The 21667-nt window shown below is 43.5% G+C and overlaps 1 protein-coding gene and 1 pseudogene across 1 annotated transcript in view; one reads left to right on the plus strand and one right to left on the minus strand.

Annotated features, from left to right (window-relative positions):
• The window catches only part of LOC138492926 (vomeronasal type-2 receptor 1-like), a 402451-nt gene that overhangs the window by 146374 nt on the left and 234410 nt on the right, over nucleotides 1-21667 (plus strand). The window lies entirely within an intron of this gene.
• Nucleotides 19432-19582, minus strand: LOC138496245 (U1 spliceosomal RNA; annotated as a pseudogene).

The raw sequence follows: 21667 nt of genomic DNA on the forward strand, positions 1-21667 counted from the left end.
CTCGCATCTTCTCCAAACTCGAACTAAGACAAGGCTACCACCAACTGGCGCTACACCCAGACTCCAGAGCAATCACAACGTTTGCAATGCATGATGGCCTATTCAGATACCGTAGACTCAATTTCGGCATTTCTTCAACCGCTGAAATTTTCCAAGAGACAATACGACAAATCATCAGCCCAATACGAGGAGCGCTGAACTACAGCAACTACATTCTCATTTTCGGGTCGTCAAGAGAGACACATGATGCAGCACTGTTCGCCACAAATGCGAAGCCATACAAGCCGCCGGCCTTACACTTAACATCGAGAAATGCAAATTCAGCAAGGGAAAGTTGAAATTCTTTGGACACATTTTCTCCAGCGAAGGAATGATGCCCGACCCTGAGAAAGTTGACACCATCTCCAACAAGGAACCAAAACAGGCAGCCGATGTCCGCTCCTTCCTAGGGATGGCCGGGTACTGTTCCAGGTACATACCACACTACGCATCTCTCACGGAACCGCTGAGAAAGCTCTTACAGAAAGTGGCCATTTTTGCATGGACTACAGAGTGCCAAAGGGCGTTCGACAACATCAAGAAAGCCCTCGCTGAGGCACACCGCCTGGCATACTTTAACCCAGACTGGCACACGGAAGTGTTTGTGGATGCCAGCCCCATAGACCTAGGAGCGATACTAGCACAGACCAGCGGAGCAGATGTCAACCCCAGGCACGTAGTAGCCTATGCCAGCAGGGCACTGTCGACTCCGGAAGCGGCGTACTCCCAGGCAGAAAAAGAAAGCCTTGCCGCAGTCTGGGCATGCAAACATTTCCATAACTTCTTAATCTGGAAAAGATTTACCCTGATAACAGACCATCAGGTGCTATTATCACTGTTTGGGAACCCTCACACCAAAATGTCTCAGCGGATAGAAAGGTGGGGCATCCGACTTCAAGAGTACGACTATGATATTATCCATAGACCCGGGGGTGACCTAAACCCTGCCGACTACCTTTCACGACATCCAGTCGGGCCCCCACTAACATTGAAAGGAGATGTTGCGTACGTTGACTACATAGCTGCACACTCTCTGCCTCTGACGCTCTCAATGGACACAGTTGCCACAGCATCAGCAGCGGACCCCACCACCGTGCTTGCCATCGGACTGACATCAGCAAACAAGTGGAAAGACCATCAACGTGAAATGCTGGCTCATCCGGGGGTGTGCAGGGAAGAAATTGAGAGACTAGCGAGGGTGCACAATGAACTAAGGGTGAAAGATCACAACATTTTACTCAGAAGTTTGCGCATCGTAATCCCAGCCGCTCTGAGGAAAGAAGTGGTCAGAATTGCACATGAAGGACACAGAGGAGCCGAGAACACTAAGAAACAACTGCGGCGCCATGTCTGGTTCCCCTTCCTAGACACGGAAGTAGACAAATGGGTAAAGAACTGTCACGAATGTCAGTGCACAGCGCCAGCCGAAAGGCCGCCTCTGCTACAATACACACAAATACCAGAACACCCATGGGAAAGGATAGCCATAGACTTCTAAGGACCAACGGAATCTGGCAAATACCTCCTACTCTTGATTGACGAACACTCGCGATTTCCCATAGTAAAGAAGGTAGCTACCACAGCCTTCCCACAAGTCACAGTAGTAATAGAAGAAGTTCTCATTGAATGGGGAATCCCCAGAGCGATAAAGTCAGACAATGGGCCCCCATTCTGCGGGCACGAGTTTGCAGCCCCGGCAGACCACTTAGGATTCAAACACATGAAGAGTACTCCCCGACACCCTCAAGCAAATGGGATGGCAGAACGGTTTATGGCATCCATAAAGAAAACAATCCAGAGAGCACGAATTGAAGCTACCAACCCACTTCAGGCGTTGTGCCGACTTCTTAGAGACTACAGAAACACTCTGCATGATGCCACTAACAAGACCCCGGCCGAACTCATGTTTCGATATGAGGTACACACTTGCATCCCAAGGACCTCGGCGGAAACAGAAAGCCCAGATGAAGAAATACTGCAGCGTGATGCCAAACAGAAACAAATAGCGAGGCAAGATGCCAGACACAAAGCAACACCCAAAGACTTTCAAATTGGAGACGAGGTGTTAGTACAACAACCTATGGCACGCAAGTCAGGCCCTCGGTATGCCCCAAGCCCCATGAGGATCACGGCAGTGAAAGGAACTATGGTGACAGCTCAAGGGCAGGATAAGGTCATCACAAGGAACTGCAACAGTTTAAACATTACGTCAAGAGAGAAGACCACGAGTCTCCTCCGAGACCTAGCACTCCAGAGCCTCGGGTCCCACGAGACGACCTGTGGAGCCCGCCGGAAGAAGATGCCTGTGAGACAGTCCCAAGTGGAGGAGTGTAAAATGACAATAGAGTAGAAGTCCGCCTGGAGAGACCGCAACGGGTCATTAAGAGGCCGATGAGACTAGTCGAAGAATGTTAAAGCGACGGTTGGACACTTCATCCTTGGGTGGTGTTGCCAGCCTCCATGGGGTTAACCACAAACCCCGCCCACAGGAGGTCAGACCGACTTGACGTTGGGCGAAGGAGTTGGGGGATTGTGGGAAAGGCACGGTTGGCGCCAGTTACAGTTTGGCAGTGAGAATAAAGGAAGGTCTGAAACCCTTCACCGTGTGTTTGCGTACTTTCTTTTGTGCCCGGATCCTGGGCAACAAACGCGTTATAAATAACCTATCATCATAATAAAATAGAATACTCGCCCCTTCTGGACGTCTGAACGTGTTTAACGGCGGGACAGCTCGCAGTGTTCAGTAACGCAAGTCTCAGCACTTATGTTTCGGATCGATCACTAATAAAATAATTAGGACACTGGGGCCACTAAATGCGTATGAACAAGGCTTCCCATCCTTTAAGCAGGGCACCCCCTCATATCATAAGCCACACCTCTTTCATGACGCTTTAGGGCCCCTCCACCATTTTAGACCATACTTCCAGCACCACCTAGAATGTTTCACAAATGACATTCGACCTGGTCTAAGTCAGTGAAATAGTTATTTTCAGTATAATTAACAAAAAAAAACAGTTCCACGTGGAGCTGACTCGCAGTTACTCTTGCCCTGGTCCAAGGTACTGACTGTTCAAAATGAACCTATCGAAGATTTCACCAACGGCACCAAGGCACTCACATGAAGCCATGCACATTCATGGATGGATGATGTGGTTTGTGACCCTCCCAGGAGTATTGCCCCTTTATGGGGATGTATCCCTCCCTTTGTGCATTGCCCTTTTAACACTAGCTAATAAAAGGACCCACTGCAGACACGCCAGAAAGAACGGCTGCAGACTCCAGAAGAGGTACTCCTGAGTCCGTGTCTCATTTATGTAGGCCTGCAGGCCTACACGTGGAGGCACAGGTCTGCATGCGCTGATGCCATGGAAAGCCATGGGACCCTCGTACCAGCACAGTGGCAGAGGCCCGCGCAGTCAGGGGCATGGCTAGCTGTGCCCCCACCACCGATGGTGCTGATGCCATATAGCACTCGGGGGCCTGCCGGATGTCAATGGCACGCCACCCACTATAGATGACATTCTCGACATGCACATTGATACACAAGTAGCCTCCCTGTAGGGGTTGAACATTTCAGTGGCAGTGCTTCTCTGTCTTACAATATGCTACTGTCATGCACACTGGGGTGTGTTCAGTTCTCGAATGTACGAAAAGAAGCAGAAAGAAGCAGTGGGACTATGCCCACTGCTCGCCTGCCCCCTCTTCCCACAAACCCCATCGCCACGCCCCCCTCCCACACGCAAGCCAAACCTCCAAACAAACACACCTGCTGTTTAAGGGAATGTTCAGTGCAGTGCGCTGAAGTGCAAGTTTCAACTTCCTCCTACACTTTAATTTTAAAACGAAACCATTCCAGAACGGTTTCTTTTTAAAATAAAAGTATAGGAACAGTAAAACTTAAAATAAAAAATAAAAAATAGAGGCGCACTCCTCCTAACCACCCCTAACCACCCCCAACCACTTCGACCACTGGATGTTTTCACATGCACCAAGGAACACCAAGGAACACGTGGAGTTTGAGATAAAAAAAAAACACAGAATATAAAGTCAATTGGGAGGCTGTGATCCCAGAGCACAGGACAGCAGTACTCATGCCCTTCATCTGTTGGGCTAGTAATTACTCATGCTCTGGATTGCCTTGCTGCAGGCAAGGGAACGGGTGTCATCAGCGGACTGTTGGACCTGCACGCATCTGTGGCCGGACAGACACCATCCATATGTTAGTGTCTGGTAAGCACCATGCTTTGAAAAATGCCTGAATGGGCGGTGCTGGATTTCCAGACCGGCCCTTCCACAATGCTATGTTATGTTATGCCTATTTGTAAAGCGCACAGCCACCCTAGACACATGTCTTCTGTATATCAATGCACACTCTAAACTTTCTATGTCGAGTCCTACGCTTCAATCCCATGGTCAGGGATGGAATCAAATTGTTATCGGGAAAGTGCACACTTCATTAACGAACAAGGAGGATATTCCATACATTTAAAAAAAATGTAATTGATTTATTTTAATCTTCGATAGTTGTGACATGGATTTATAAATCTAAATTTTGTACATCTTTAATCATATGCACAGGATCTTCTCCTCTTTTCAAGTGCTAAAAGTAAACATATAATGTATTTTTTAGAATATATTAGCTGTCAGGTAATCCCCAAACATCTCACTCAAAACGTACAACCCATGGAATACCTGATTTGAAAAACAATGCAGCCATAAAATGAAATCCTTTCAAGATTCTCCCTCGTGGAACAATGACAACCGTTTCTGTCAGCTGACTTAATAGACATAAAAACGTATAATTTCTGTCTAGATCAGTTCCTGTATAAGCATACAAGAAATACTTTGTAGATACACATCAAGATATTCAAAACAAATGAAAGACTGTGCTTTTGAATGAAAAATGATGTTAAACATCTGAATGAATAAAGACTAGTAATGTTAATGATAAAAAGAACTCCAAGAAATGTTATCATTCATACCATGCACAAAAAGGGACAGTAAATACAAAACCTAAAATGTATCACATTACAACAATCTTCCTTTGTTGCACGTTCGTTCTCTGAGGGTGTTAAGGTATTTATTTGTTCTAATACTAAACACATACGTTAAATATTATGACCATTATGTTTGAAATTATAAGATACTGATGTTTTTTTATTTTGTCTTCTCATATAGCTTTTGGGTTCAATTAATATAAAACAGTGGCTTACAACCTTTTAATCTCCAAATATTTCGGACTACAATTCCCAGGATATCTGGCTATTGACTATGCTAGTTAGGGATGCTGGGAGTTTATTCCAAAACATCTGGAGAGCCAAAGTTTGTAGGCCCCTGATCTAAGACAAAGTAAAGAACAGGGGGTCCATAAAAAGGATTTGAGGAGAACAACAGGGCACACTTTTGTCTGATGGTAATCAGCAAAGATATCAGATGGAAATTAATAACATTTCAGGAGTACAATCGAAAGAATAGTTTAATCTAAAGAATTGACGATTCAGAACAAACCTTAATGAGAAATACAAAAACCATAGGTGTCAAACGCATTCATGAGATGTTAATAAAGTTCCTAAGTACAAAATGTATATTTACAAGTTTAACATCAAAATCACAATTCGCAAGGTGAAATTAACAATTGTTCAAAAGAAGATCAATATTTCCAAGGTATCAAAATATATATGATCTCATTTAGGGAACACAAACAACGTCATGGGGATGTGAGATGCAGTGCTGTTCCTTGTGCGTACGACGCATTTTGGGCATAGCCCTTTATCAGGTACAGGACATAAAGACATTTCTGAAATGAATGAATAGATAACGTGTGTTTTAGAATTTATATCCGGTGGGATATGAATAGCAAACTCAATTTTATGAATAGGCAAATTTTAAATGACTGACCGGTGTTATACAATTGTTGCCCAATTGTCGAGGTAAGTAATCAGTTTAATGTAGGCCAACCGTGGAATTCTACCAAGGTTCTGGAAAAGAGATGGAACAGAGAACATTGACATAACTGTAAGTTTAAGATGCTCATTGAAATACATATGCAGGCTAATTCTATTGCGCTCTGCTTCCTCGCAGACGACGCAAACTAGTTTTGCTCGAGTTCAGAGGCAAGCCTGAAGGGCGAGTACCTCCATGCACGGATCCGTTCACGAGGCTGTCTCACCCGAGGGTGAGTGTAGATACTTTTTAACTTTTTTACCAACTATATATGACCGTGGTGTGGGACCCATCGATTTTCATAGAGTGACTGGTCCCACACGCGGTCAGATAAATCCTGGCTACACATTCTCTTTTCCATCTCTTTTCCAGAACCTTGGTAGAATTCCATGGTTGGCCTACATTAAACTGATTACTTACCTCGACAATTGGGCAACAATTGCGGAACACAGGTCAGTCATTTAATTAGCCTATTCATAAGATTGAGCTTGCTATTCATATCCCACCGGATATAAATTCTAAAACACACGTAATGTATTCATTCATTTCAGAAATTTCTTTATGTCCTGTACCTGATGAAGGGCAACACCCGAAATGCGTCGTACGCACAAGGAACAACACTACATCTCACATCCCTGTGACGTTGTTTGTGTTCCTTCCATGAGATCATATATATTTTGATACCTTGGAAATATTGATTTTCTTTTGAACAATTGTTAATTTCACCTTGCGAATTGTGATTTTGATGTTAACCTTGTAAATATACATTTTGTATGTATGAATTTATGCACTGCTTTATTAACATCTCATGAATGTGTATGACACCTATGTTTTTTATTTTTGTCTAAATCGTCAATTCTTTAGATTGAACTTTTCTTTTGATTGTACTCCAGAAACTTTATTAATTCCCATCTAATATCTTTGATGATTAGCATCAGACAAAAGTGTGTCCTGTTGTTGTCCCCCAATCTTTTTCGTGGGCCCCCTGTTCTTTACTTTATCACTTGTCTTGTAGCCGAGACACACAAAGGAGTACCTAAAATTTAAGTAACTACTTCATTTATTGCTCTTGGAATTTTTTCTCTGGAAAAGAGTGCACCTCTACAACCTTTGTTTTCCTGTGATTCCCTGATCTAGGACATGCATGAATTCCTTGACAACATGGACCAACACTTACTAACACATCTATTAATTCACTAGTAAGTAGTAGACCAATGAGAAAATGTTTTCCACATATAGAGTATTGAAACTTAAAAACACTAACAAAGATATTATTTATTTAGGCATCTCATGAAGTAATGAAGATAATAGAGAAGAATATTCCTAACACATGAGTGCAGTCTCAGATGAAAGGATAGGACTCTGTCCCTCGCGTATTTATAATAAAGACAGGTTAGCACTTAATAAATATTTGAATATCTTTATCTTCTCTTTGCGAAAGTTGTTGAAAAATGTATTTCTTTCTTTTGTACTTGTATGAGATTGAAGTATGACAAATACCACGATCTACAGGAGTAGGTACTATTAACAGACTCAAAGTTACTTCGAAGACTGATTTGAATTGTACAAATTAGAGGTGATTACCCATGCCATTAACGCAATATATACTCATATATATGAGTAATTTCACTCATTCTGATTTTTTCTGGTAATTCAGTTTCACTTTCCATTCACTGTATCTATTCTTTGATTCTAATTTGATTGAACAATATTTTGACTAACAACAATTACAACCTAAACAAGTTCAAGGTAACCTTGAAAATGGAATTGATTTATGAAACTTAGAAAGTAGATTTCTCTTAAGGTCCACTATGGACATCTAGACATAGGGGTTTACCCTTTTTTTGTAACTGTGATTCATCTAAAAATGCAGGAGTATTATTTAGAAATTGTACAAATATCTTGAAGTTTTTTGAAGAAATCACTAATTGCATTATTCTCAAATATATTATTTGTAAAAAGAATAGCCCCTGAAGAAGAGATAGACAGTCTTGAAATGTGTTGGGCAATAAAAAGACTTGAATTGAAGACAAGCGACTTGGAAGTTAATTCTTTGTGAACTATTACAGATTGAACATTATAGAATAGACTGGTGATCAAAAACCTATTGAATTACTTATTAGCAACCTCATACTGAGGTAAACATTTCCTAGAAAGTTGGGCCTATTAAGTGAGCCAATGACAGTGTGCAGGGGACGCGAGTTTCCAAATTAGGGAACTGTTTCCTTCGAAGGTTTCCCATAATTAACCCATATGCCATGGCTGTAGTCTCTCCTCTGCACCTTAAAAATCTACAATATACATGTTCATACGTTAATTGATAAAGATATCATGAACTCAATATAATTCCTTGAGAAACAAGAGCGCACCGTACACTTGGAACATCATTTCTTTTATAACTGCCCTATGTATGCACAATCCAGAAGTGATGCTCATGTCTTTTGCAACTGTGAGATTAAAGAAATACATTACACATGGATATATGGTCTGGATGCCTTATAAAATGCTTCATGTAAAATGTATTGTATGTGAGTTAAATGTCATTTCTTGCAGATTTGTACATGCAGCTGGGCATTTCTACTGAAATGAAACTTTAACCTCAAAGACCTTTCCTCTGCTTGAGGGAGGTCTGGTTGTCAACAATCAATCAGGTCCATTGCTTAAAAATACAAAAAATACACTGCCATTGATGGAAACCATGGTGGAAATATATAAAGCCCTGCCTGTTTTTTTAGAAGAGGTGACCTTGAGGTCATAAAATGTGCATTGAGCTATGGCTAGGACCATTGGGAGGCCAAGGAGGGATAGGCTAAAATAAACATGAGCTGGTCACATGTTTAAAGGTAAATGAAACTTAGAAAAACAAAGTTGGGGGCTAGAGTGAGCGAGGCCTGTGAAGCTGGGGTTTAATTAATAGAAAAATACATTTTATTGCATAAAAAGGGCAGCATATATGCCACACCGCTCATTCCAGACTTTTATTAAGGGTGCCAGTAATCCCCTTAGATCCATGCCAAAACGATTTTTGTGTGATAAACATAACAGAAGCTATTAAGGAAAATTTGATTTGGGCCTACCCCATGACTCTGCGAGATTAGAAAGTGGGTGTGAGGGTGAAGGACACAATTAACATGATCATTAAAAACCTCCATCAAGACTAATCTGGACTTGAACTTTACTACTAAGCAGTTGACCAATGAGAACATGTTTTCCACATATAGAGTACTGAAACTTAAAAACACTAAAAAAGATATTATTTATTTAGGCATCTCATGAAGTAATGAAGATAATAGAGAAAAATATTCCTAACACATGAGCGCGGTCTCAGATGAAAGGATAGGACTCTGTCCCTCACGTCTTTATAATAAAGACAGGTTAGCACTTTATTAATATTTGAATGTCTTTATCTTTATTCCCCATAGCAAAATACCCTGTTTGTCTGTGTATATCCTTAGCATATTTAATTAAAGTAAATCAATTAATTCCCCTATAGAAATCATGGGAGGTGTTTAGTTAGCATTCAAAACTAACAAGCTCTTCCCAGTGTGTTTCGAGCCGGTGTAGACATAAAGATTTGATTGACTATTTGAAAACCCCTGACTTCGATACAGAAAGGGGGGTCCTGAATCCCCAAAACCCTGTTTCCAAATGAGTGTGCAGGTTGCAAACAACATTCCCCATGGATCCCCTTCATTTTAAATCAGAAGGTGAAGCCTTATATTTCTTTTGCATGTGTGGTGGAAAAAACTGAAGCAAACCACAAAGCCCTGCTTGTTCTCAATATGTGTGACAAAACAATTTTTCCAACAGTTTTTCTTTCCCTCATATTGCATCTGTAGTAATAAGTGCAAAACGATTTTTCCCCTTGAATCCCTTTTCCAAAGAGTGCATTTTTATCAGAAACCCAAAACGATTTTCCCATTGTGTTCCCACTCTCTGCCACTTGGCTTCAATTCAGAGGGGTCAAGTCTAATTGATGTTTGGATGGGGGGGGGGGGGGTTGCTTGGAGAAAAAGTATTATAACCAAATCAGCAATCATTGTGTGCTTTGAATTGTTCTTTTTCTGTGTTGGTGAGTGATTTGAAAAGACAGCTGCAGGAAATTATGACTGCATATCTTAGTATTATCTCTGTGTTGGTGCCATTGCGGAAGTCATTTTTGTACTTGTGTTGCCACAGCATTGATGGCTGATGTTAGTCTGTTTGTAAAATTTGGTTTAAATAAATATATATTCTTACTACACACCGGCCTGGATCCTATTCCATTGTGGCACTGGGTATTGGCTGAGGTTGGGTGCGAGACGGGTTAGAGGCCTTACCAAACCGAATCAAAATAATAGTGCTTTGTTGTGCGCCACCTTGATTGGGGGGAGGAACTCCCCGATTTGACTGTGACTGTGTAATAAACCACAACAGTGGTCTGTATTTGTGGGGCGCTGGGTTCCTGTAAGGGTATGCTGCCATCTTAAATGGTTATAGTGGGTGTACAGTGGTATGGGTTCTCATGTGGCTGATGAGGCTAAACGTACCATGCCGGTTGGGTTGTCATTTTGGCATATATATGATTTTGCTTGCCTGAGTATGGTTGGTGACGTTGTTTGGGGAATATGCAGCTCTTTTTGGCGCATGAAATTAGGTTGTTGTAGGGTTGGGCATGGCTATGGGTATGGGTGCCATGTGGTGGTATTCAGGTATGCGTGGCTATGGGTACGATTGCAATGTGTCCTGGAGCATCTTGTGATAAGTGTTTTGTTTGGGATGAAATCTACTTTTTTTGGTTAAGATCTTGAGGCGCTGGTCACATCATTGTACAGTTCTCTTTGTGTTAGGAGTAGTATGTCCCCATACTGGCCCTCATTACGACCCTGGCGGAGGACCATGGTGCAATTTGCACCATGGTCCATGGCGCAGAGCTGCCAACTCCGCCATGGGGGTTGGCGGACTTACCACCCCATTCCGACCTTGGCGGGGCGGTAAGTCCCCAATCCCCATTTACCCTTCCCCATTCCCATTTTTGCCCCATAGGGTATAATGGGAGTGGGGAAGGCGTTAATTACGCCACCGTAAATTACGGTGGCGTAATTAACAACAGGTCCCGTAGCGCCATGGATTTTTCCGCCCGGAAAAACCAGGCGAAAAAACCACCATGGCGCTACGGGAACTCGTAGTAAGGCGGAAAGGTACGCCATGCATTACGCTGGCGTAAAACCCTTTCCGCCAGGGTCGTAATGAGGGCCACTGTTGGGAAGTTTTTAGATGGTCACATTAGTTTTTGTGATTTTGTCTTTTGTTGCACCTGCAGGTGCGTGTGCAATTCACTATGTGGACTGTACGGGTCCTTTTGCCTTTTATTTTGTTGTAGTTGGTTTCACTGCATTATCCCTTTGCTTTATTGTGACTAGATATTGTACGGGGGATGCATGGTGTATGGGCTCTCTGTTAAAGGATTGTAATCTGAGCATTTTGGGAAGTGTTTTGGTTGAATGGTTGTGGAAGGTGTGGAGGGAGTGGTGTTTTAATCTGCCTGTCTCAATGCTTGGATCTATGCATGGAATATCAGGATGGAATATCAGTGGAGTGAGTGTTCTTCGAGTGGCAGTTGGAACGAGAGCTTGGTTGGGTGTGGATGGTCCAATGTTTTAGTCTGCTGATACTATCTTCCTAACATGGTACTGGACGTACCAGCTGAAACAAGAATAAAGTAACTTAGTTAATGACCTTGGATCTGACATGTTATTCATTAGCTGGAACCAGGTCACTTTAAACAGGAATAGGGCTGAAACATTTTTAACACAACTAAGGTATCCAAAACGTTAAATGTCTTAGTTTCTTTATTTCAGGTAAATGTAATAGTTGGATGATTTACTTGCACAGATGGAGAAAAGTGTTTAATGAAAAAGTATACCTTCCCAACATAATGAATACATCAAAGCCAGTGACTTCCACATGTTTTCCAAATTTGTGTAGATAAGATTTACTCCTGTTCGAATATAAACATGAAAATGTTGGCAAAATTAGGGGCAAATTTCACACCCACGCCTGTTCCAGTGTAATATTGTCAAATCCAAAACAATACAAGTGAAGAATTAACTCTAACAAATCTAACAAAAAAGCATGAGATTCATAGTTTGTAATTTGTCAGACACAGCTTTCAAGCCTTCTTCAATTGGAATATGGGTATGTACACCTACTACATGTGCACCCATGTAATAGCAGGATTCTACATTTTAACTCCAAATGAAATCAGTGATATTACATACATAAACATGGTTTAGCAACAACTGAATATTTTGAAATATGCTTCCACATTGGGAAACTACCAGTTCCCCTGTTAAACTATTTAAATTTGTATGCATTTTCAGCAGGAAATACAATTCTGTCATATAAGGATGTTAAATGAGTGAACATTCTTATGTGAGTTTACTAATATAATGGAATGTCAATGCTTCATCCACAACATTTAAAGTGACTTGGGTAATTTGTAGACTCTCTTTCACAATTTAAAATGCATTTTGGACATGCAGAAACCCATTTTACACATGAACAAACGTCATTAACTACAACGCAAATACACCGGAACCATATATATGTGCCGTTTGTACATGTGCAAAGGTTTTCGTAATATTGCAACTGATCTTGTACATGACTAAGTAATCTAAACATTGTAAGCCATGTGTGTGCTTCCACACTGCACACGTTCAGCAGCTCAAGTGTGCACACATGACTTTGCATAACAGGCCCAATTGGATTCATGGATCACGGAAGGCCAATTTAGCCTTGCTTCCTAGTAAAGTATTGTTGAGAAACAGATGAAAACGCCATTCATGGCAACTGTCTCTTCCCTGCCCCAATATCGTAAATGCTATAAACTTTACTGGCTGAGGCAGCCATATCAGACAGACCCCAAGGATGTGCAAAACCAATGTGAGCTGAAGATTGTGAGAAGGCCTAGACTTACCATAGAAACGTACACGCATCCATTAGCCATGAAGCACACATGCGCACAACATGTAGAAAATGCACTAGGTCAATTACGCATTTATGCACAAAGAATATTACTTGCAACCATATTGATACAAAGAACATAACATAAGCAATGTATATGCTGAAATGCAACACAAACAATATATGTATATAGCTCACTAACATAGAAATGCGACAGTATTGGGCAGCTATCTTTTCTAAAATGGAAGTCGCAGCACGTATTGAAATTAACGGAAGACCTCTAAGCTTAATAAAACTCAACTGCTGAATTCACTGAAAAACAGATTTGTGCAGAAGGTTACTACAGGACTAGGGAGGACTTGGACGGTCCAGAAGAAGAACATGAGATAACAATTCCCAAAGCAAGACATATTTCTCTTAGATTAATTGAAGAACAACCAGCCTTTGAATGCCAGGTGCTGACTAATTATAAGCGAAAACTATACAAGGAGCGGATCAAACAAGTCCCTAGCGGGTAGAAAAGTTATAACACCTGTGTTCATATTGGTTCATTCCAATAAATACAATGTGAAATAATTACGAACAAGGTCCTCTCACACGTGAACCATGATTCAAGAACAGTGCCTATTCATTAGCCCCAGACATAAACACTTGCACTCACTCCACACATATTCCCAGACGTATGGCACCGTGCAAGGCCATCTACAAAGGGGTTACTCTGGCTCATGGCCGAGGAATAAGGTATGGTATCTTCTTTTATTGAATAAAAGCAGTCTGCAGACCTTCCTCCCCCTATTCCTATTTTGGCTCATGTGTTGATGACCTGTCAATTGCTCAAGGTAGGTAAATAAGGTGCCAACCAATTACAACTCTTAATGCTATGCTGCCCAGTACATTTTGCATTAACCTATAGATTATGTTATAGATTACAGATATTCTGTATTATCAATTTAGAGGTGGTCTCAGGTGGAACCACTGGATAAGAGCATAACCAATGAAAAGACTAACCCCCTTTAGCTTCCATATGTGTACAATTCCCTTAACCAATCCCAGTACCCGTAGGTTTTTGCAACCAAGATTGTGATGCAATGCCAATGGTGACATATTTTCTGTTTTTAAACTACTGTTATGCCGAAGAAGAGTTGAGAGCGCTAAGACTATTTTGCTTAAATGCTGTCCCTGCATTATGTGTATTGTTAATAAAGTGGGTTTTGCCATTTACCTTAACTATTTCCATTATTGATTCTGGGATTTCCCGACCTACCATTTCTGCTTAAACCGGGGTTTTCCAGACCATTATTACAGCATATACAACAAGAAAATGTGGAAGTCGGTAAACCTCATACACCTTTTCTACCAGCTCTGTGGTTGAAGGTAAAGTTCTATCAGTTTACTTGAAGACTTAAAATAGGTATAGAGAGTTATCAGTAGTAGGAAGGTTCTGATGCCTCGGTGGACACAGGGCTCCTCATAGGGCACTAGTCAATACCATTTCACTACTTTGTGGAAAGGCGGCGGGTGTAGTGGGGTCTAGAAGGAGTGCCAGGCATGACAGCCACCCATTGCAGGTTATTCCCTAGAGGGGTGTGAATAAAATAAAGCACTACAGTTGTGGCCACTTATTGCTTGAACATAATTACAAAGGACTTTGCATATCAGTCTGGTCCCACCTACAAGGGCGATATCTCTCATCTGTGGAAGGTACAGCCATTAAACTGTGATTGTAGATCCTCCCCAGTACACAACATTCCATAGAAAAGGTTATTTGATCCATGTTTGTTCTCTGTAGAGGGGGTACCCTCATTTTTTAAAAATGTTTATTTGTTTGGTATGTTATACAATTAATGTTTTTTCTATTTGGCTGTGCTATATTAATACCCAGTCCTATCCTACACTATCATTTGTATGTTCGGCCTTGCTTTGCAATGCTAGGCTCTCTTAGGTTTCTATGCCACACTGTTATGTTATCCTGCAACATGGCTACTTGTTCTATTACATTAGTTGGTTACGTTGTGTTTTGTTACCTTATATAATGTGACGAATCTGAGGATGTCGTGCTTTGTTCCCAAGGGAGAGACCTTTCCAATGGGGCCAGTGCAGTACATCCTAAGAATAATAGGGCCTCTGGGGTTGGTACACCAACGGAAATTCACCTGCCGTGGGAGATGCCTTATGGGATTGGGGACAATCATCACCCATGAACACAGCATCACCCCCATCCAACCCCTTTTACAACTCCAAGTCCTTCTGCCTCTTCCCTGTATGCAGCTAATATATTCTGTTATCAAGTTAGCCAAACTAGCTTACATGACAATACTGAGGGATATGATAATGCAACATTTCGTGCATGTAGCCAAATCAACCTACATGACAATATTGAAAACCCAGATATTTTAAAGTATTTACGAGTATGGCAGTGCAGGAAAAAAGCAGTGTTAACAGAACTACCGCCACTTCTCCGGTACTGCCATACTGCGAGTTTGAACCTGGAATGGGTGATGTACCTCCAGTATGATGCTGAAAAATCTGCAAAATCAGCAGAATTACCACAGTGGTACTTCTGCTGAAATCCCCAAGGGAGTCCTATGGACTCCAAATTAATGGGGACTAACACCGCCACCACCACCTGTATTCTGGCAGATTTACCACCGGAATACCACCCAACTTGTAATTGGGCCCTATGCATGTAGCCAAACTAATCTACATAATAACAGGGAAAAACAGATAATACAAAGTATTATGCATGTGGCCAAACTGACCTACTTAACACCATTGAAAAACCAAATAATATAAAATATTGTGCATGTAGGTTGAGAGGTGGTACTGTAACGAAGAAGATGGGCAGGAGTACAAAGATCACTCATGAGAAACTGAACGAGCGGTCTAGGTTCCAAAGACCAGCGTTGGCTCTAAGAAATACATCAGTCCAACGCGGGAGTTCCAACAGAGTTGAAGCTCGGGCTCAAACGAAAGCATCAGAGAGACGCGAGAGAGGGAGAGGTGCCCCGAAGAGGAAAAGTGGGAGCCAGAACCAGAAGAGAGATGAAGCGCGGAAGGAACAGATGCCTTAGTATGCAGGGACTCTGAGGCAGAGCTGGATGCCCGAATGCTCACGGCAATTCCTGGAAGAAGATAACTGCCTGGGAAATGCAGAGACCACCAAGAAGGTGTCAAACAGGTACACAGGTCCCCTGTGAGCTGTAAGAGGTCTGGGGAAGCAGAGGGGGGAGCTAAAGAACTGGAGAAAGAGGGTCTGGGACCATACATCAAACAAGAGACAGTTGTATACTTGGCAGGAGAGTAAACCACACAGATATAATGCATCTGTTCATATTTACACCAATTCAAGATACATCTTTGGCATAGACCATGACTTTGGTCAAATCTGGAAACATAGAGGATTCATGACAGGTCTGTGAAGGTTGTGTTTGAATTCTACCGTAGCTCAGTGTTATCTTTCAAAGAGTTTAGAGAATCACACCTGCACGATGATTCAGCACATACAATCACTGTAAGTAGAAATAGATTTAATAAAATACACTCAAGTATATAATCAAAGGTTATGATACACTGCAGGATCACACCCAGATAAAACGGTTTATAGATGCATGTTATTGAATGCAACAATAGCAATGGTTTTGTTTACGGTTCCTTTGTCTGCCTTTACGGGTGACCGACTATTATCGGAAGAATTGTGCTCAGGTTGATGGTATCCGATTAGTGCAGCAACAAGAGGAAATGTTGGAAGGACAGCAGAAAGGGGAAGTATTGGACAAAATGTGGAGTGGGGCTAATACTGCACTTGCAAGATGGGGGATATGCAAGGGTAACATTTAGAGGCTCGATTAGATCGACTGGAGAAGCCCACCGGGCTCATATCTGGGGCAGAGCCTACAGGCAGCGAGGCAGGAATCAGTGAGCTTTATGTCCTTTGGACCTCCAGTCAGTTTACTCAGGGGGGCCTATAAAAACTGATGGATTGCATGCTAGAAGCTAGACGGAATCTGGAATTGGACATGGCATGTGAAGAGGTTCAAGACTATCTGAACGATAAATTGATATTGATTCGGGAAGATGTGCGACATAACAGTTGGCCCAGACGTTGAAGAACAATTCCGGCATACCAGGGTGCTTGTGGGAGTGGAAGAACTTCTGGAAATGCAGAGCTGGTTTTGCAGGGCCAAAGAATGCTCGTTCATAATGCATGGTCCAATACAGGGACTATGGGCACTGGACAGCACAATCACACAGGACCGTGGCCAGGATGCACTTGGAAATGGGTGACACACCATGAAGTATGAGAAATAAAGCTATCCAACAATGCCTCTTGAAATCTTATCTGTGCCCCGGGACTGGCTCCTGATCTGTGGTTTTAGCGTTGGTACAAATTGGAAGTTATGGCCTCTATAGCCCCCACCGCTGCAATGCTTAAGTAAATTAGCTGAAGGACAGATATTGTTGGTCGGGGACTGGGTGTATTGGGAAGGTGAGGGTGTTGGGTATAGTTTATTGGCAAGAAGATTGTTTTGAGGAAAGGATCGATGTGTAGAGTTAGTGGCACCACCACAGTTTTATTTGCATTTCACCATTCATACTAGAAGTAAGCAATTCACTGTTTTTGGCCAGCTACAGAAAGAAGGAAGATAAAGTATATGTTCAATTCTTGAGGGGTGGCCAAAGTTAGTGCCAAAAAGGTTTCAGGATGTGGAAGGAGTAGAAGAAGCAGTATGACATTGACAGACAAGACAAAGAACTTGCAGGTGTTGGAGACAGTGCATAGAAAGGAAAAGAAGGTGTTTCAAGTTGTTCATCTCACAGCCACAATTTGTATGTTGGGAGATATTTTGTGCGCTATGAGAAGTAACCTTACATTACCACCTTATTATGTCTCACAGCATGTGTTCTTCTATTGACAGGGACCATTTGGTGCTGTATGCAATGTTGTTGCCAAATAGGGGGAGTAGTCATTCAGAACCAAGCCTCCAGCTCACCTTCTCATCGGTCTGTCCCCCATTCCAAAGCCTCTTTCATTCTGATAGAAATGAGGCACGAACGTAGGATGCTGCAACAAAACAAAAACATGATGATGACTGGATGTACTGTAGTCCGAGTCTGAAAAAAGTAGATGGCTCACCTGCACAAAAGTAAAGCAGGAATGGGCCGGCCACAGTAATGGTGGGTTTAGAATAGAATTCCCTGTGCAAACAAAACATAGGTGAATTGGGGATAGCATAGGGGTATTAGATCAGCTAGGTTAGTTGCACAGTAAGCGCACAAGGGGGGGGTCTGTTAACGCAGATAGCCCTTCGAGGGAGGAGGAATCTGATTTGTACAGTCAAATGTGGCCATTAAGGCTATCGGATGACTATGATCATAATGGGTAAATAAACCATGATATGGCAGAAGCCGGGGAACAGTATTCTATACCTACATCATTATAATTATGTTTGCGCCCTAAACGGTTGTCATTTTTCTTCTTTTGCATGGATATTGGTTAGGGATAGCCCCGCATTTGGCTGTTGGTTATGCCTGCACCTGACAGCTTCTGCTAAAACGGACATGCTCTAAAGGACTGTTGAGGCAGTGCTTTTGGAAGCTCTCAGGGTCTCTGGGTGAAGGTCACCTATACCTCCATCTTGGATTGCACTTGTCTAAGCCTGCTTGGAAAATGGGGCACTATTCTCGACTGAATGTGCATCAGTGTGTATCAGCCCCACACCCCACACCTGAGGAGACCGACACAGGATATCGTCTGAATTGAGCGACTGATCCGGAAGTGAAGAGCAGCATGGTCCCAGGAGGATAGACAGAAACCAAAGACGGACTACGGTGGTTTACAATGGGCCTCATTCCGAGTACGGCGCTAACCAATGGCGCTATTAACGCCTTGGTTGACGCCGTACCCGGACCGGCAGCGCCTTGGTGGGTGGCGGAATCACCGCCCCATTCCAAGGTTGGCGGAGCGGTCATTCCCCATTCACCAAGGCTCTTCCCCATTCCCAAATGAGACCCCATAGGGCTCAGTGGGAATGGGGAAGATGCAAATAACGGTGACCGTTCATTACGGTCACCGTTATTGGCTTGCAGGCCCCTTTGCGCCCTCGACTTTAACACCTGCTCAAAGCAGGCGTTAAGTGCGAGGGGGTTGGGTTATTAGTTTGGGCGGTAGGTTGATAGGATGCTATTTGTTTATCCTGGTTGCAACCTGTCATTAAACATAGTCTTGCTTTGTCCATTTCTGATACGACTCCTGAGTCCTTCTGTCATACCAGGCCTGCCCGCCTCTGGGCAAGGTGCAAGTCTGCCGTTAGGAATCTGTGCACTTCACTCCTCAAGTTGATGCTGTGGACCTGACACTCAGCTCAGCGCTGTCCCACTTCGACTCTTTGCCTACACTGTAGCAAGACAAAGCCTAGTAGAGGGCCAGGAGCTGTCTTTCCTTTCAAATCAACTTGCTTGCTGATGCTCTCTGGCCCACATGCACAATTTCTCTAACCAACACATCAGGGGAGAGTGAGAACGCCTTTGCCCACTACCAGAAATAATGCAGTTTTAGGGACATTGCAGGGGTCAGCACATCCAAAGTGCAATGGATGAGCACCACCCTGGGAGATCTGATGTTCTGATCACAGATTCTCTCCTGCCGGGTAGGCATGAGTTGGGAGTATGTGGGCAGGTGCTGGGCCTGTTCTGGAAGCACTGCTGAGTGAGGGAGGAAAGGCATGTAGGCAGGTATTGGCCCCAGCCTTACCGGACGCCCAGAACCTATGCAGCCTACGGCTAGTGCACTCCCTTCCCCATGTATGATTACGCCACTTGCTCCGTGGCAGCCTGGCCATCGGTGCACCCTCCCTCCTCACATTAGATGTCTGGCAGATTCATGCATTGAGGGTGCACCAATCGCAATGCCGTCGGGGAACGAAGTCCCTCAGCAACCTCATCATGTGTGGAGGAGGGGGGCATACTCACAGAGTCACCATAGGCTGCAAAGGCTCGAGGCTTCCGGAAGGGCTGGGGCCCACACCTGTCTGCTTTTTCATCCTTGCAGCAGTGCTTCTAGAACAGGTCCAACACCTGCCCTTATGCTCTCAAAGCCATTGCCCAGCTCAGACACAGGGATTGTGCATCGTGGCCCCCAGTAGTGTGACCTCCATCCGATGGGGGCTTTTGCACCTACTGTGGCCGGATGGAGGCCACAATATTGGGACCACGATGCACAATGCCCTTCCTTCGTACTCTGACAACCATGTGGGGCCACCGGGGACTGTGCTACGCGACGGCTTCGCCACACATGAAGAGGCTGCATAAGGGCTTTGTTCCTTGGCCCTCTTACCATCAATGCACACTGCAATGCATGATGAGCCTGTTGGGAGCAAACCCCCCCATGCCCTCATGTGTGGAGGGTGGGTGCACCCTAACGTCATTGTTTGTGAGGGGGAAGCTATCGCGAGGCTGCCCGTGAGCAAAGCCCCCATGCGGCCTGATCTGGTGACCTGGTGACCGAGGAGGAAGGAAGATGGTAGTCACTGGCAGTAAGTGCAGCAGCCCACATAAGTTTGAAGGCCACAATATTGGGGGGAAGTCCCTCGGCAGCCTCATCTTGTGTGGAGGGGCGCATCTAAGGCACGACAGAGGAACAGCAGGCCTCTGGGGTGCAAAGTCCCCCAGCGGCCTCATTGTGTGTGGGGAGGATATTTAAGTCAAGGTCAATTGGGGGGCACCTATGGTACATCAGCGAGGCTGCCCGGGAGCATAGTCCCCGAGCGGCCTCATCCTGTGTGTGCTAGGGTGGGGTGAGAGAGGACGGGCGGTGGGGGTGAGCTGGCTCCTCCCCTTTGGACCATGCTGCTGGCATAGGAAGTGAGGGAAGGGAACATTGGTTCCCGACCCTCACGTCCTATTTCAAGCATACCCGGGCTTCTTCGTTTAGCCAGGATGCAGTAGCCAATAAGAAAACAGCTCACATGGCTTCTGCAGTTTACAGCCTCTGCTGCTGTGCCTCACTTTCTATGATTGGCTGTAATCTTCCAAATAGGGAGAAGACAGCTAATCATGGCAAGTGGACTTTGACTTTGAGTCACTATTGCAAGAAGTATTCGGCCAAAGCTGAATTGCAGTTATAAAGCCGAACTTCTGCCGATTAGTGACTCGAAGCTGAAATTTGGCACACCCCTAATAATAAGTCCACACTCTGTAACAGATTACATGTATGCTGTCACCAAACCAGAGTAGAATTATGTTGACCATTTTAATGAGCTTCCTGATACTCACTTTCAGCAATCCCTAAATGCCTCTTATGGCAGAGAGGCTACCTAATGCAGTATGAGTTTCCGAAATGCCAAATCGTTCATTTGGTGCCGAGGTGGTCTTTGTATCTCATAGCCTGCCAGTTGCTCTCCTTGTTGCGTCGTTGGTCGTACACACTTCTACATAATTGAAAAACAGGGAAATATTTTGTGCATAATTTTTACTAGGGTTTTCATCATTGTAGTCACTATATCCCTTTAGTGATATATGAGAGTGAAAAGAGCTAGAATATTACCAATGTCTTCTTCCAAGATAACTGAATTTTTTTTAAAGCACTAGTCCAAATTTGCATGATCTACTACAGCATGGCCTTTCTTCTGTGAACACGAATGGGTTAATTTGGAATATATAACAGCTTCTGCTCTTGCTGAGTTGGTCAATTCAAGGTATTCCTTATGGTGCCATACAGTACTACATGCAAAATAACATTGCC

This window comes from Ambystoma mexicanum, chromosome 10 (genome assembly GCF_040938575.1).
Source record: "Ambystoma mexicanum isolate Mex_15411 chromosome 10, UKY_AmexF1_1, whole genome shotgun sequence".
NCBI lineage: Eukaryota > Metazoa > Chordata > Amphibia > Caudata > Ambystomatidae > Ambystoma > Ambystoma mexicanum.